The 17,034-nt window shown below is 39.5% G+C and overlaps 1 long non-coding RNA gene across 1 annotated transcript in view; it reads left to right on the plus strand.

Annotated features, from left to right (window-relative positions):
- Positions 1 to 3,172: 3,172 nt before the first annotated feature.
- LOC135579378 (uncharacterized) overlaps positions 3,173 to 17,034 on the plus strand; it is a 35,481-nt gene continuing 21,619 nt past the window's right edge. Inside the window, exons 1-2 of the long non-coding RNA XR_010472363.1 lie at positions 3,173 to 3,372; positions 9,834 to 9,996. This is a non-coding gene — a long non-coding RNA (uncharacterized LOC135579378). The remainder of the gene's footprint in view (positions 3,373 to 9,833; positions 9,997 to 17,034) is intronic.

Consider the following 17,034-nt stretch of genomic DNA (forward strand, 5'->3'; position numbering starts at 1 on the left):
TCAGAAATGCTTAAGGAAGTCGTGACAGTCTCTTTTCCAAATTGTATTGCTGAGATTCTGATGCTCACAAAACGTTCTTCCCTTTTTGCACACAAATTTAATTAATTCAGATGCACAGTTGTCTTCTGTTCTGCTAAAAATGGGTTTTTTCAGTCATGGCTCAGATTATTCCTTGTTTTTACCTGAGAGGTGCTGTGGATAGCTGGAAGAAAAATGTGTTCTCAGTTGCTAGCAAATAAATGATGAAGTATTACTTACTGAAGTATGCTAAAGAAAAGACAACGGTACTGCTATATACCCCTTTAGTAAGAACTGAATTCATGCTCTGGGTCTTCCAGAAAATAACATTATATTTCAAAGGAAAATAAGTAGTTTGCAAAACAAACCAGCTTTCTACAATGGAAAAATTAAAAAAAAAAAAAAAGGCTGTCAGAAACTTTTTTTCCCTTTGTGCAATCTTAACAAATACCAGCTTGAGTTTCGAGTTGTTTTCAGCAACGCACAAGTGGATTAGAAGGCTTCTGATTCCACGGTAAGTCTGGGTACCTCCTGTGCCCTAATGGTCCCTCCAGGTTTTAAGCACTGATTGTGCAAAGTAGGTGCAGTAAAGAAGGAAGCAAACTCATGCTGTTTGTAATAGACCTGAATTTGGACTTAGTACGAGAGCAGCTTTCCTGCAGCCGGGTATTTTGCAGCAGGCCTGCCAGCACTGGGATTCAAGGAAAAACAGCAAAATTTTTGGGGGGGACCCTGAGAGTGGCCTGTGTCTGTGGGGGTCTCGAGAAGTTTTTAATAATAAGTGCAATACTTAGATGGCCAGTGGACTGATGGTGACAACTTGTGTCAGCCACAGTTAAGCTGGTGACATCTTGACAAAAGTTTGGACCAGTAAATGTGTTCATTTGCAAAGCCTTGAAATGTAGAAAAAGATGAGCAGGTATTTGCAGGGACTAAATGCTTGTTGAAGGACTATTCACACAAAGCAAATCAACGATATTGAACTGTTACAGGGCTAGAATTTGCTTCAGTTGATTTTGAGATTTCTACTTTTGAAAAAAATCGTTCTACTGAGAAGAGTTGAGCTTTGTGTTCAGGTAAGTCACATTTAAGGTAGTTTCAAAATACTCTTTTAACAGTGCCTTGACTGCAAGAAATCCCTGTTTGTGCCTGCATGGGCTGCTACTTTTCACTGTTGCGTGGAAGAAGATGAAAACTCTGAGACAAAACAATAAAAAAACCCACCTATTTCAGGCTAAACTTGCAATTACCATCTCATTCCAATGCCTGAGGTAAGCAGACTTTTGTACTGCCATCAGCTTTTCCTGCAGCTGAGGTGGACGCTGTAAGACCCCAGAGGAATGTCAGACCGGACCAGGCTTTCTGGGCTGTCTCCCTCCACAGCTGATGGCACGGAGCCTCTTCACTGCCTCCCGACTTCTCCCAACGCAGGAGGAGACAGCCCCAGATCTGAAAAGCTCTTGGCTGAAGTAGGTTTTTAATATTTATATATTAATATAGATTTATATTTCTAGATTTATATAGAAGTAGGTTTTTAATATTTATATAGAAAACCACAACAGCTGTTGTGGTTTAAACTGTTGTATGTTACTGAGCTTCAGGTACCGATATTGTAAAGATAATAGCTGTGCTTTGCCAAGTAGACCGTCACAGTAACACACATCAAGGACTGAGGAGGATTTACGGAGGCATGGCTTTAGAAACTTGAGTGCAGATAATTTCCCTAAAATTTGGGATACATCTTTTTTTTAAAAAAAAAAAAAAAAGAGGCAGCAAGTCCCCTTGTGAGAACCTCCAACTTTGGTCTTGAAAAAATGCTTGCCTTGTTCTTTTGAGCCCCAGAAGAAAGCAGAGGAGGAATCCTTGCATGAATCATGCATTTCTCCTTGTAAAAAATTTCCATTTCTCTCAATGTTCTTACGGTGTTAGAGCTGTGTAATAAAGGCCAGTTGGGTTTCCTGGCTTAGTTGTTTAAGTGAAGAAACAGGTTTGATGAGGGTTTTAACAGGCAAACTGTTTGTTAATTTTTGGCCAGCAGGCAATAGGAGGGAAGCTCAGACTGGGAGAGAAGCAGCATTTATAGTACATTATTTTCAGAAGTCTTTTCCCTTTTTTGATGGCTAGCATTGAGATTAATGCAAGCTCTGTCTGACAGGAGGAGAACTCATTAAAAAAAAGGATGGAAATATTGAGACTGAAAGAAGTTGTTTATATCTGTAAGAGCCATAATCACACAGATGCAGATTACTTAGAAGTATGTCACATGGAAGCAACTTCAGGGCTCTGTTGTCACTGCTGCTGTTTATTATACATTATCAGACTGCACTGATAATGTATGTCTCTCATGCCGTGCTGTACCATTTGTGTAAAAATACACTGCTAAACATGGAGTGAGTGATTGCACTTTGTCGAACGTTTGAGGGACAGCAAGTTGATATTTATGCACATAGCACATACTAGTTAATACTAGAAAACCATTTTCCCCCTTTTATTGGTGCAGAAAACCTAGCACTGCAGCAAAGAATACTGAAATTTTTCATCCAGGAATGAACAATTTAAATATTTGTAGTATGTATCCGCATCTCAGAGAAGTTCTGCAGAAGCACGAATCCGTAACAGGTTTGTTTGAAGAGGTTTGATGCACTTTGGGCAGATGCCAGTGCACTGTCTAGAAACAATTTTCATCACGTTGCCCGAGGTGCTTGTCTGCGGGCATACAGAGCTGGGTATGGCACCTGAAGCCTTTGACCCCCCAGCTCAATGGGAATGTACTCAGCTCCTTACAGGAGGAAGGTGGTCATTCCACAATACTGGGGAGCCAGGGTATAATTGCGGTGCTGTATTCTTTGAAGAAGGGTGCCTAGAATATTGGCAAGGCAGCTTTCTGGAGAAGGAAGCAGTCTGCATAGACAACATGACTGTAAATCCTACAGAGGCAAAGATTGTTTCTCTCAAAGTATGAAGGAAATAGATGACACTGGAGACGCAAAAATTATTAATTTATATTCAAAAGCGAGGTTAGGCATTTGTGATGTTTGGAATACGGTCCAAAGGCGGGGTCAAGAACTGATAGAGTGTCATGGTCTGTGAGCACATTTTGACCTGCCTGTTCTTGTGTTCTTGCATGGGTTAATCAGTAAGTATGTCTGATAACCTCTCACCCTCATTCTGTCATTATTTCAGTTCCATGTATTGTCTTCATCTTTTTGGATAAGGATGGTTCTCAGCAGTGTGGCAGCAGTTCAGAAATTGCGCAGCCTCGGTGATGCGGTCGGGAAGTGCTTCCATCAAAGACTTCTGTAGGTGTAATACATCAGAGACTGCAGCGGCAGCAACCGGACCTGAGCATCAAATGTAAGTTTTCTTCTGCACAAGGCACCTTTGTCTTTTTTTACATGCTCTTTTTCAAGGATTATAGCCATCAGGTTTGCAGTGTAGTAAATGGGACAGCGTTGTCAGACATTGTTCCAAACAATATTGTAAACATAGCGCAGATTTCCAGGGGGCTGCACTGAGTTGCTTTAAAGTGAGTGTTAGAAACTTTTGTTTTTCAGCAGTCTGATTGTGTGCCACATCAAAGACACTTAGCACAAACTTTTAGCACTCACAATCATAAAAACAAAATAAATGTTTATCAGGAGATTAGCAACACTCATAGCATTTTGTACAGCTGCTTTTGCTAGAGCCATCAAATTGGCTGTTCAGATGCTGGGATGAGAGTAATTGCCATAATGGAGAAGGCTGCAGCTTCAGCTTGAAACACTCAAAAGGAAAACATTACTTGGTCCTACACCAGGCCAGAGCTTTCTGATTTGGCTGGTAGTGGTGTGGTTTACACTCAAAAAAAATCTTTCTAATTGAAGCTTGTTGAGAGACAAGGTAAAAACAGGAGGAGGACTTTTTCTGTGTAAGCAATACTGGTTGTGTGGTTGCCCAAAACTCTCTGCTGGGTAGGTAGGGCTTATATCGATGCATTTTACTTTTGCAGAGTACTTGTCTATGGTGAAATCATTTGTCCATGTGAAGGTGATGCTTGGCAAAGTCCTGCTGGATATTAAATCAGCCAGTATCCAAGAGAAGAAATAAGCAGTCACATATATACTTATGTCTTGAACACAAAAAGAAACATCTGTTAGGAGCATATTTTGGTAGCAAAGTCAATATGCTATATACACAAGGACAGTGATTCTCAAAGGAACAGAATCATTTGAATCCTAAAATGTTTTTTAAAGTACAGTAACTGCATGAAGAACTTGTTAAAAGAACTGCTGAGACTGATCCTGCCAGCTAAGCACAAAAAATAATTTATATTCCCAATATTGCTCAATAAATACATTGGGACTAAACCAGCCCAGTCTGTTCAGTCTATTAGTATCTCTCATAGCCTCTCCATGCCTCAAACTCTATCATTGTTCCTCTTGCACTTTTGAGGTTGTGTATATGTTTCCAGTCCTGCCTCTTTTAGCCGCCTGTTGAGGCACTACATTGCCTTTTTACAATTTTTAATTTCTCATGTAAACTCCTGTGGAATGCTTTGAAAATAAGTGAAAGTAAGTGATTTTCAATTTTTTGGTACAGAATCAGAGAATCACAGAAAAGTCTGTGTTGGAAGGGATCCATGGTCAAGGAATTCTGAAGAACAAGACAGAGATTGTTTTCCTCTTCCTGAGTGGTTTGGACTTAATGTTTTAGATGAAAAAGCATATTACTTTCATTCAGTTGAAAGCGAGTTTCAGTGATCTGAGATTTCCAGAAACTGTGTAACTTCGAGTACAGATATTTGTGCAGCTTCCATTATCTGACTTTTCTTCCCGTCTTCTGGCTTTTGATAGGGGTCCATACATTCTGCACTTCCAAGTATTTGCCTGACAACAAATTGCGCAGACTACTTGCTGCCCTTCAATTTATCCATCTGTTCCCATAGCTAAAGAAACCATGTCATTATGAGCTTTTAATCCATAACCATTTAGTCTCTGACGAAAAGATAGACTTTTTTATTTTTTTCATTGGTGACGTTGCTATCTTAATTAATTCTTCCATTTCTTGATTCTCTGGTGGATTTCTTACCTTTATTGGCTTTATTGCAAATCTCTTTATTGATTTATTATGATTGTACCAATGAGCATATATTATGATGAGCATATACTCATTGGTAGTCAGAAAGAATAAAGCACTGATTCTAAAGAAAGAACAATTAAAAGCAAAAAATGAGTTGTGCAGTTTGTTGGGTTTTTTTTAGTTACTGAGGCAGAAGATATTGCATGTTTACAGTAGAATAAAATACAAGAGGTAATAACAAAAACGTCTTGTTTGTCTTGTAAAAATGTGTCTCTATCCCGAAACCAGACAGGAGGTGGCTGACTAATTCTGTACTTCATGTTCAGATTTGGCTTCAGTTACCTGACATGTTTCCTCAGACTCCAAATTCCTTGCAGAATGGGTTGTCATTCCCTGCCTCAGTAGGATGCTACTCTACAAGTACGATTCCCTCAGTGCCCCCTGGAAAACCCAAATTAAACAACTGTGTCTTTCCTCAGACATAGTGAATATATGGCCGATAAGGTTTTTGTTGTATCCACCAGCACACTAGTCAAGAAATAAGATGATGTTCTTACACAGCCCAAAGCAGCCAGCCAGGAGTAGCAGCTTCATCAGCAGAACCCGTAAGTCCATAGCAAGATCTACTTAGGCTTTAAAAATTGTCTTGTCTCAAGCAAAGATTTAATAAGTGCCTGTGTACGCTGCAAAAAACAACAGGACCAGTTCCCGAGTCAGTGTAACTCATGGGCCTTTTTAGACGTGTCATTTGAAAAGTCAATAGTGTATATCTCATAGTTGTCCAGCTATGTGTAAATATTTTACAGAATCAATTAGATAACCTACATGCTAACATCAGTTTTGAAAGCAAGGCAGTAATTCTGAAAATGACATTTGCTTTCTATAGTGTCCAGCCTTCTGTTCACTTCATCAGAAGCCATTGTTCAAATTGTTCCACTGCCAGGCTTACTAACCTGTTTCAGATTTCACTAGAATATATCTTTATTCCAACAAAATTGCTCCAAGAGCTATTGATATTATTGATTACTAAATATCTTTTAGCTACAGAGAAGTAGCTAAAAAAGTAAGTAGTGTGCTTTCTATTAAAGGAAATATCTTGTTGAAAACTGTAATAACCATGATATTAGACAAATATACATACAAATATAAATACACAATAAAAAGGAATTTATTAAAATAATTTTTTTCAACTTTGGAGCTTAATTAGTAGTATAATAGTGTAATTGTATATTAAGGTAAGTCACTCTTTAATGAGTCTTATGGACACAGATGATTTGCTTAGTCAGTGAAGGCTATTTATTTGTCTCTATATCATTATTTGTGATTAGGACAAAATGCTTTCAAAACAGTAACCCTTTCCTTTGTAACAAAGCAAAACAAACAAACAAAAAAAGCACCCAGTAAGCATTGTTAGGCACTTTGTTTTCTGTATTGCTAATATTTTAAAGTTTTGTGTACTTCCTAAATTGCAAGATCTAAAATTGTGATAACTCAGTCTGAACTCTACACAGCATTAGCCATATTCTACAGCATGGTAAATGCTTAACAAAACTTGCTTAGCACATTATAAATCAAATACAGTTGTTTCAGAACTATATCCAAACTTGATGCATGAATTTCAGGACAATGGGAAATTCACCAGATATTTAGTTACTGGTGTAGTTATTCTTGTTATTTTTTCAGTTGTTTTTATTTATTTTTTATTTTTAATTCCTTTTTATATTTTTCCAAATTGGATACTCCTGATTTCAGTTTTGTCAACAGCCTCCTGCATATTACAAGCTCTCAAATAACATATGTTTTGTCTTTAGGCTGATATCAGTACTTAGGTTACCTTTTTTTTTTTCTCTTCTTAATAAATAAACACAGTCCATTTTCTAGCTTCACCAAAGTAAGGCATTTGGTACCTGTAAATTCACAGTAAATTTCTTCTCTAAATGTTTTTAAGATTTATTAAGGCCATTTACACCTTTTCATGAGTGAGTGGCAAGATGTGATTGCTATGGAATCAAATGATAATTCTGTCGATAATCATGTATCACATCTGTCACTTGTAATCTATAGGTGCTGTATAGGTGCACCTATTATTTAGCCACAGTAAGGCCTGTGATAGAAGTGAGGGCTCTTTCAGAAATCTTGGTTATATTGAACCCATTTTTTAATATCTGTTCTTGCCTGTTTTGTGGCAATAACATCAGGTGCTTGCTAGGAACAGAATCTATAGCTGAGAGATTTTAACAGCCAATAAAACAGGTGGAAAAGTTGTGATTTAGGCAATGAAAGAAAAGAATGTTCAAACTGAGCAAGTCAGAAATGAGAATCTCACATGAGATACACAGGTTTTGGGGGGAAAAACATTTCCCACGAGAACCCTGGTTTGCTGAGGAGGAGCAAGGGTTTGTAAAAACATAAAACCTCTGCCATTTAGCAATGCTGCGCTATTTGTTACAGCAAATGGAGCATTCATTGCAAGGAACAAGGAATTACTTTCAGTTACTGGCACTGAAAATACAAAAACCTTACTTTTGCCAACCCAGCACAACTCTCTGTAGTGAAAGCAATAAAATTTTAAAGCGGGAGCTTATAAGATTATTGTTCTCATAAAGCTTCCTTCAAACAAATCAACTCAAACTAATTATAGTACACCTCTAGAAAGTAACAACCTTCAGCTTGTGATTTATTTTTAATTATTTTAAAGTGGTTCAGACAAAAGATTTAAAAGAAAAATCTTTAACCTGATTGAATAACTTCACATGAAACCTAACCATAAGCAAGTCTCTTAAAGTTTCCTAAAGCCCAGATTAAATATCTTACTGTCAAGGGTAAGCAAACTGGATCAGGAATTTTCATACACAAGATTACATTTTCAATCAAGTTAGTGATATAATCAGAATTATTAAATTCTGTACATCACAATTGTTTTAGACTAAGTTCAAATGGCAAAAATCTCAGGAAAACAATAGTATCAGGCTGTTCTGTCATTTTTAAGCCTGAGTGATGCATGAACCATAATACTGTAAACCCCTCAATCCATGGTGCCCCGTTGCTAAGATCCTGCCGAAAGGAGCAAATGTCAGGGATAATTCAGCTCCTAAGCCAATTGCAGTGGGAAGCAAGGATCATATCAAGACCAATTTGGAGCAGATTAACAAAAAAAAAGGCTTAATGAACTGTGTGTCCCAAGAATGCTGGTAAAATCCACCCCTAATGAGGGTGGGGAGATGGAAGAGATGGTGAGAAACAAGTCAGGACCTTGGGGTATTATGAGATCCTTGGGAGTCTAATTCTTGTCACAAGGTCAAGCTTTTACAAAGCAATTATTAAGGATCTCCATAGTATCATTTATAACTCTTGAAATGTTAAGGAACACAGAATGTAAGGGTTTGGAAAAGATCATCTAGTCCAATCCCCCTGCCGGAGCAGGAGCACCTAGATGAGGTTACATAGGAAGGTGTCCAGGTGGGTTTTGAATGTCTCCAGAGCAGGAGACTCCACAACCCCCCTGGGCAGCCTGTTCCAGTGCTCTGTCACCCTCACTGAGAAGAAATTTCTTCTCATATTTAAGTGGCACCTCCTGTGTTCCAGTTTGTATCCACTGCCCCTTGTCCTATCATTGGCTGTCATTGAGAAGAGCCTGGCTCCATCCTCCTGACACTCACCCTTTACATATTTATAAACATTAATGAGGTCCTCCCTCAGTCTCCTCATCTCCAAACTAAAGAGACCCAGCTCCCTCAGCCTTTCCTCACATGGGAGGTGCTCCACTCCCTTAATCATCTTTGTTGCCCTGCGCTGGACTCTCTCCAGCAGTTCCCTGTCCTTCTGGAACTGAGGGGCCCAGAACTGGACGCAATATTCCAGATGTGGTCTCACCAGGGCAGAGTAGAGGGGCAGGAGAACCTCTCTCGATCTACTAACCACCCCCCTTCTAATACACCCCAGGATGCCATTGGCCTTCCTGGCCACAAGGGCACAGTGCTGGCTCATGGTCAACTTGCTGTCTACCAGGTCCCCAGCTACAACGATCTGGGCTGTAGAGTTCTGTGAGTTGCCTGTCAAGGTTTTAAATGTGCACCAGCATTCTTTTGTGACTGATGACCGCGTGAAGTACTAAACATGATATTTTATTTTGTTTTTAATTCTGGGCTGATTTTTTTTCCCTCCAGCAACAGCTTCTCTGCTTCCATTTTTGTTTCTGAATAATATGAAGACCTGTACTTTTTCTGCCAATTTCTTTCCAACAATCATATCACTGTTACTTCCTCACTCTTTTCTTCTGCTTAAAAAGAAAAATGTTAAGTAAACTAAAGGTAAATGGAACTTTCTGGCAGTTTTTGTACTCTGAAGCCTTTGTTTTCCCCAGCAGCACTACAGGTTACTGTCAAAGTAACAAATACAATAACTAGTGATTAGGTAAGCAAGAATTCTGAATTCATATGTATCAAAATGTTTAGAAAATAGTGTGAGCTGTCTTTTTATTTACTTGTAAACAGCGTCCCAGTTCTGAATGTTCTGGAAAGATAGAATCTGAACTGAAATCCTAGATTAATCAAAACTGTAAATACAAAACACAGCAGAAAGATTTGAACAGATTTGTGCTTTATGATCAGTTTTTTGCCACCAAGAATGATGGTGCATTCTCAGAGGTACATGTTTGAGCCTTGGACTACAAATTCTAACTACTTTCATTCTCAAGAAAACAGTCACTGTGGAAGAGATTGTACTCATGAAAGCTCTGCTATTTTCTGGATTCACAGCTCTCTCACCTTCTGCACAAAGGAAGGAATCAGCAGAAACTGGGGCAATTGCATGAGACAGAAGCTTAAATGAGGCGGGAATAAGGAATTCGTAAAGCCACGTTATCCTCTCTCTATCCCTCAGTGGTTTGTGGTTGCTACAACTATCAAGGAAGCTGAACAGGTAAGAAATGAACTGTTTGTATTTAACACAGCACACATTTCTCTTGTGTGTCATCTCTAATGATGTTGGACATAGTATATAGGATAAACCATCTGATTCAGCTGTCAAAAATATAATACAGGACTTCTTATGTTCCAGACGTGAAGAGATTCCCCTGAGTTCTTTAGGTGGTTAAAATACAGTAAAATATTATAGTCTTAGCAGCTCTTAGCCAAGCAGTCAAGCTTTAGTTGTATCCACAAGTACTCATGGTTGCAAGCTGTGAAATATAAGTTTGAATAACTGCTTCAGTTTAATTATATTAATAATAACTGACCTGGTTCTTGAATTAGACATCATGTTTTAATATCTTGAAACATTCTACAGGATTTCAGTGGAATACTGGAAGGCAAGGTGAAGATTTTTTCAAAGTTCTGTAACAATTTTGGGGTGTTGAAGAGAATGCAAATATAAAATTTCAAAAATTTCAAATCTCAAATGCAAATTGTTTTCTTATTTTCTTGAGGAAGCAGAAGCTGATATGCTGGAAGGCTTTAAAATGCTTGCAAACATAAGGGAGAGGAGAAATCCTCAAAAATAATTCTGTCATGGGTCTTATCTTTACTTATGATACCTGCCCGTTCTGACAGTTTATTTACAGCTGTCTCTATCCATCTCATACAGATTTTCTATAAGTATCCTCTAAATGTGCATTATAACTAACCCAGCCTCAGAAACTTTTAATGAAATATAATTATAATTCTGTTGGAGGTAATTACCATCTTGCAAATAAAGTATTATTCTTGCTTATCCTCAAACTGTGAAACATGCTTTTATGATAAAGGAACCATCTTGTCATACCAGAAGGACTGTCACAAGAGTATTTTTCAGGGCCACAGCAGTTGAGTCTTCATTAGTAATGCTCAGAAATAAATCAGGATTGTAGTATGGCTCACATTTGTAACTGTCAAGGGTTTAGATTGTGGGGTGACAGTAAAACTGTATTGTTAACCTCCTCCCCCCCCTCCCCCCCCCTCCCCCTTCCCCCTTTTGCCCCTCCTTCTCCCCCCTTCCCACTCAGGACAGGCAATCGGGAGGAAAGGAAGGACAGAGAGAAGAGAGTTGCAAAAATTAAATATGTTTTACTAATGCTACTAATAAGAATAGAGAAAATAATACAAAATATACAAAACCAATCTTGAAAGTCCCAGCAACTGCAGAGCCGGCACCTGAAGTCCTGGATTGGATTCTGCAGCCAACCGGAGCTGGATTCAGTCTGTCACTAGGCCTCAGTTCGCAGGGACAACTAGCAAGGTCCTCTCCTAATGTCAGCCATAAGCAGAAGGGAAAAAGCAAAGGCAAAAGGGACGAGATCCTCGTGATCCCCCACTTTTATATGAAGTATTCACGTGAATGGAATGTTATACACAGTTGGTCAGTTTCTTGGTCACTTGTTTCTCGTTGCCCCTCTCGGGAGATGTCCATCCATGCTTATCAATAACTTTGCATTCCATTGCTATGTTTACCAAAACATCTATCTGGTTCTCCAGGAAAATGCAGCTAATATGAAGGCTTTAGCTGACAGGCAAATTCACTAAAAGAGAAACTTGGTTCTTAACAAAACCAGGACAGTAACCTGCAAGAAATGGAAACCATACTGGGCATGAAAAACCACTAACGTAAGACTTTAAAAAAGGGTACAGAGTGCTTTAAGACTGATGCTATGAAAAACATCTTAAAAGAGCAGTAATGGGTACTACAAATAACAACTAATAAACCCAAAAAGCCCTGGCACTGCCAGAAATATCAAAGGGACAAATTCTTCAGGTCAGGATTAGATCTGAAGTTCATAAATAGTTTCAGTGTGCTGGTTCATTCCATTAGAAAGATGTAAAGTGAGAAAGATGGGAATTTAGAAAGATGAAAGCTCAGCTGTTACCAGGTTCAAATAGGAATGGAGATGATACGCTTCCCATATGTTTCAAAAAGTAACATTAAAATAGGCCCTTGACTCAGAAATTGAACTATCAATACAAGGAATAACCTACCTATATATATCTGTTCCCAATAGCTGCGACTACCTAGGTGCTTTGGCCAGTAATTCTTCCAACCCTGAAGATGGGGGCCGGACATTCAGACTGCAGAGCACTATTCACCCGATGTTTCCTTTGCCAGGAATCAGCGAGCGAGTACCAGAACATTTAGATAAATCATTTCCTGCAAACCTTTTTGTCATGGAGCTGTAGTATCTGAATTAATTGAACAAAAAGTGTTATCATTTAAATGCAGAATTCTGTCCTGGAGAAAGGCATTTTACTCAGCAGTGGAACATCTCAATATTACTGTGAGAGAGAGCTACAGCCCATTTAAGTATTATCTTGTATAACCAAATGGGTCCTAATGAAAAATTAATCTTGTTTTTCGTTGCAAACACAATCCACATGGTGCAAGGTGAGAGGTTTAAGCCTGGTTGAGCCAGTGCCTGTCGCTGTGACCAGATGTCCCAGTCGTTGGAAGCTCACCCATCTGCCTGCAGCACTATAAAGGTTTATGAGCAGGGCCATGGTGCACCTGGCCTACTATCAGACACTCTGAAAACGGAAATAAGAGGCATATGAATGGAAAAGACAATTGTCCTCCTTTGCCTCAACATTCTGAACGTGAAAGAAAAAAACACAACTGGCATTCAACCTCTGCATTTATCCTTCCTCCCCTCCCTTGTGAGAGAAATTGTGCTCTGAATAACTAATAACATGCATGCTGGCAAATGTGAGTAGCACGAAGCATTTCAGTGTGAACCCTGATGACCTTTTCCGTGTTTAAATAGCTCGTATGAAATATATTGCGATTGAGTTTAAATGCTTATGTAAAATCTGAGCAAAAGAGTAGGTTAGGATTTAGTGCTCACATAATATTGGGGATAAATTTTTCTCCTGGCAATGAACTTACTCAAATTTGATCCTGTTGATGGTTTGATTGCTAAAGCAACATTATAAATATTGTGCCAAGAAAGACTTGTAGAAAATACTGCTTAGACTCACGTTCTTTTCCTTTCCAGAAATACATGGAATCTCTTTATTAAAAAATCATATGTATTATTTACAAAATATAATTATGTAAATCAAACAGGTAAGAATAGAGATTGGCTAAATCCTAAAAACAGAGCAGAGACAAAGCTGGGTAGGGTCACATCTCGTAGAACAAAGTGACACTAGGACTCCGATCCCAAATTGCAAGCAGATGAAGACACTTTGGGAAAACAAAAAAAAAAGCAACAAGCAACTTAAATGTATCTATCCCAGTGAGGCTGTTCTAAACAATGTGCTGTTAAAGCCTAAACCAAATCCTTTCCACAGAATTATGCAACAGTAAAAGGACAAAACATCAGTGTACATAAATTATCCACATCAATATATGGAAATATATTCAATATAGACTCATATATTGATACCAATACTTACAAACTAGTATTCAGAGGTTTTATCACAGTAAGCTTGATACCTGACATGTCTGTGCACATCTGCATGGAATTACTCTGTTCATTTTAATGTAGAATATGTCCTTTAGGGGACATAAACAGCAAAGGAAATTATTTATCTCTACTGCGTATCCAGCAAAACATTCCCAGAGAGCCCGTGTGCATCCTGCCTTGCAGCTAAAATATCTAATAGCCTAAGAAGAAACAAAATCATTTTGAAAATAATCTGGAGTAGTAAATGAAATTAAGTAAAAGCAAAGTAAAAATTGGCTTGCCTGTCTATTTAGCATAGATACTTCCAGCTTCTGTGCTGAGTATTAGCTGAATTCTTTCAGAATTAAAAATGTATTCAGTCACTATGTATGGTTGGAACAGCCATGTCGAGAAACCTGGTTTTCATTTTGCTCATCTCTTCTAACTTTGTACCAGCTGGCAGAAGCCTCTGACTTACATTTATACCACAAATGATATTTCTGCTTTACAAGTTATGTCACTGAGCATCAGAGTGCCTAATCTGAGCCAAGAAGTGCCACCGAGATGGAATGTGCATATCCCAAGTTCTGGGCTTGAACAGGAGCAACGTAGCATGCTGAGGGTTAATATGTGTCTGCACCCCTAGAAAATGTTATCATCATGTGCTGTTTGCTGATGTGTCCACAGACAGTCAATACAGCTGATGTCAAACAAATCTTTTGTTTGAACACTTCAGAATGTTGGCCACGCCAGTGCATCCCAAAATTGGGTTAAGGCTGGGTCTCATAATGCCACTGCAAAACAACCAAAATTATGGTATCTGTATATTCATTTTGTTAGTTAGAATGTCTGTTCATTTTGATATATTATAAAATGAAATCATCTGACAAGAACTTCTAAAAGGCCTGACTACTACAAAGCTGTGATTTCATTTGTATTTGGCTCTATATTTTAGTTACATACATAGAAATACATGAAACTTGTAGTTCAGCCATAACAGTGTAAATGTAGAAAATCTATCTTTTAGTATAGTTTTAAAGTGACAATTTCCTGGTAATCTAAGAAGACATTTTTATTTTCAGAAACTGAAGTTACTTTACCAAATTATAAAGTAACAGCTAAGTATTTTGTGATGCAAGAGTGAGGCAGACTGATTTTTAAAACTTAACAGGGTCATAACCTGTTTTCTGAAAACTGAGTACATTCAAATAGCTAAATGCAGAAATATTAATAGTTGAGTAAGCACTTTATTTCATCAGCTTTTCAGGGCTCTTTGTAACTTGGAGGATGTGTTTTGTGTGTGCTATTCTGTTTGTGCGTGTGTTCTTAATGCCACATGCGTTTCTCCATGAAATTCAGGTCTATGTCAACACCTTTCTGTACAAGATCCCCTTCTAGCTAAGCTGGAAATTGAAAATTTAACCAAGTGAGTGCTATTGTATCTGGGAATTTGTAATTTTATCTGTATTATGCTATTTCATCTTTCTTCCACCCACCCAGTGCATCTGTTGGATGCTTCTGCGGAGTTGTGACAAAGCTGAATGAAAAAAGGGCATGAAACATAAGGTTTTGAAAAACACCTACTTGCTATCTGTTAGAATATCAGGTGTTTTTTGAACAGCATCAAATGCTTCTGCACAATTCCGTATCAGATGCTGGGGAAAGCAAGAGCTTCTTCTGCGCCACAGCTGGGGACAGTTGCTGCTGGCTACAGCAAAAACATTTGAGAGTGAGAGTTAAAAACCTCACTCCAAGCAAGTACCTCGCTGCAAGGACAAGACGATCAAACTCAACTTTGCAGTCATAATTGGGATGCTGTTCTACAGCTCTCAGCTTCCTCTCGGGCAGTTCAACAGGGAATAACAGTGCTTGAATAAAATGTTACTCCACAGGACCTGCATCACTTGTTTCAAAAGTCACGGTGAAATATTTCAGGGTGCAGCCACAGATTACCACTGTCCAAAGCCCCATTGCGTGGTGCTCGGTGAAAGGCTTTGCAAATAGGGGCTCGACAAAAACGTAGGTTTTTTTCCTATTCTCCTTCACCCTCCTTCCTCTGCCCCATGTGGCTGCCCTGAGTGCACTACTGGAAAATACAGCACTGCTGCTTCAAAGCCAAGTATTTCTGGCAGAAAAGGAGAGCGTGCACTCATTCTGCTTTTCCAGTTCTGTCACTCTACTGTGAATAATTTCTGAATGGGACACAAAACTACAGCCATCCTTGAAGGAGTGGTGTCAGTATAAGGTAAGTTTCTTGAAAGTCTAGTGGAGGAAAAAGATTTCAAGTACTGAAGTGTAGGGAGAAAAAGGCAGAAAGAACTCACCTGTTCTGGGTGGGTGGCAGCTGCTTGTCCTGACAGCACTACAGCCCCTGGTGCCTTTAGCAGGAGCTGAGCTCACTGGGGTTTGCTCAGGGAGAAAACTTGCAGGAAAATGGGCAGAGGGACACCAGACTTGGCTGAGGAGTAACTTACTTGAACACACTGTAACTTATACGGGTTGCTTATAAATTTGGAGATAGAAAAGTGTAACAATACTTTGTATTATGCTTAACTTCATGCTTTCTATTAGCATGAGAGCCGGGCCAGTTAAAATCAGTTGATGTGAAAACTGACCAAGGCAAGCACTAAGAATTTGCCAAACGCAACTGCTATGACCCATATCAACCATGGCGGACATCACAAAAGGAACAAGATTAACAGTAACAGCCCGAGAAAGAGCTGCAAAGTTGTCCTTAATGCATTTTTATGCATAACTGCAGGTAAAATCGTTTGCATTGCAACTGTTCTGTTTTCACATAATTTTAATTTGATGTCACATGACAACTGACCATCAGCCAGCAGTGTGCACAGGTGGCCAAAAAGGCCAACAGCATCCTGACATGCATCAAGAATAGTGTGGCCAGCAGGACTAGATTGTGCCACTGTACTTGGTGCTGGTGAGGCCCCACCTTTAATAGTGTGTTCAGTTTTGGACATCTCACTACACAAAAGGCATTGAGGTGCTAGAGAGAGCTCAGAGAAGGGCAGAGAAACTGTCGAGAGGCCTGGAGCACAAGTCTGATGAGGAGCAGCTGAGGGAACTGAGGCTATTTAGCCTGGAGAAAAGGAGGCTGAAGGGGAGACCTTATCACTGTCTGCAACTACCTGACAGGAGGTTGTAGCATGGAGGGTGTTGGTCTCTTCTCCTGTGTAACAAGTGATGGGATGAGAGGAAATGGCCTCAAGTTGCACTGGGGCGGTGGGGGTGTTGTTTGGATATTGGGAAAAATTTCTTCCCTGAAAGGGTTTTTGGGCATCAGGCTGCCCAGGGAAGCGGTGGAGCCACCACCCCTGGAGGTGTTTAAAAGATGCAGAAAAGAGGTTCTTAGGGACACGGTTGATGCCAGAGTTCAGTTATGTCTGGACTCGATGGTCTTGAGGGTCTCTTCCAAGCGGAATGATTCTGTGATTCTACGAAAAGGTGTGGGAGAGGGACCCGCCAGCCCTGCACACACCTCAGCCGAGCGCAGGGGCTCTGCCCGCTGGGGCAGCCCAGCGCCCCCGGCCCAGCTGCTCGTGGCACCCAAGCTTCGGGCAAAGGGAAACCGCATCAGCTGCGAGGGGGGT

This window comes from Columba livia, chromosome 4 (assembly GCF_036013475.1).
Source record: "Columba livia isolate bColLiv1 breed racing homer chromosome 4, bColLiv1.pat.W.v2, whole genome shotgun sequence".
Taxonomy (NCBI): domain Eukaryota; kingdom Metazoa; phylum Chordata; class Aves; order Columbiformes; family Columbidae; genus Columba; species Columba livia.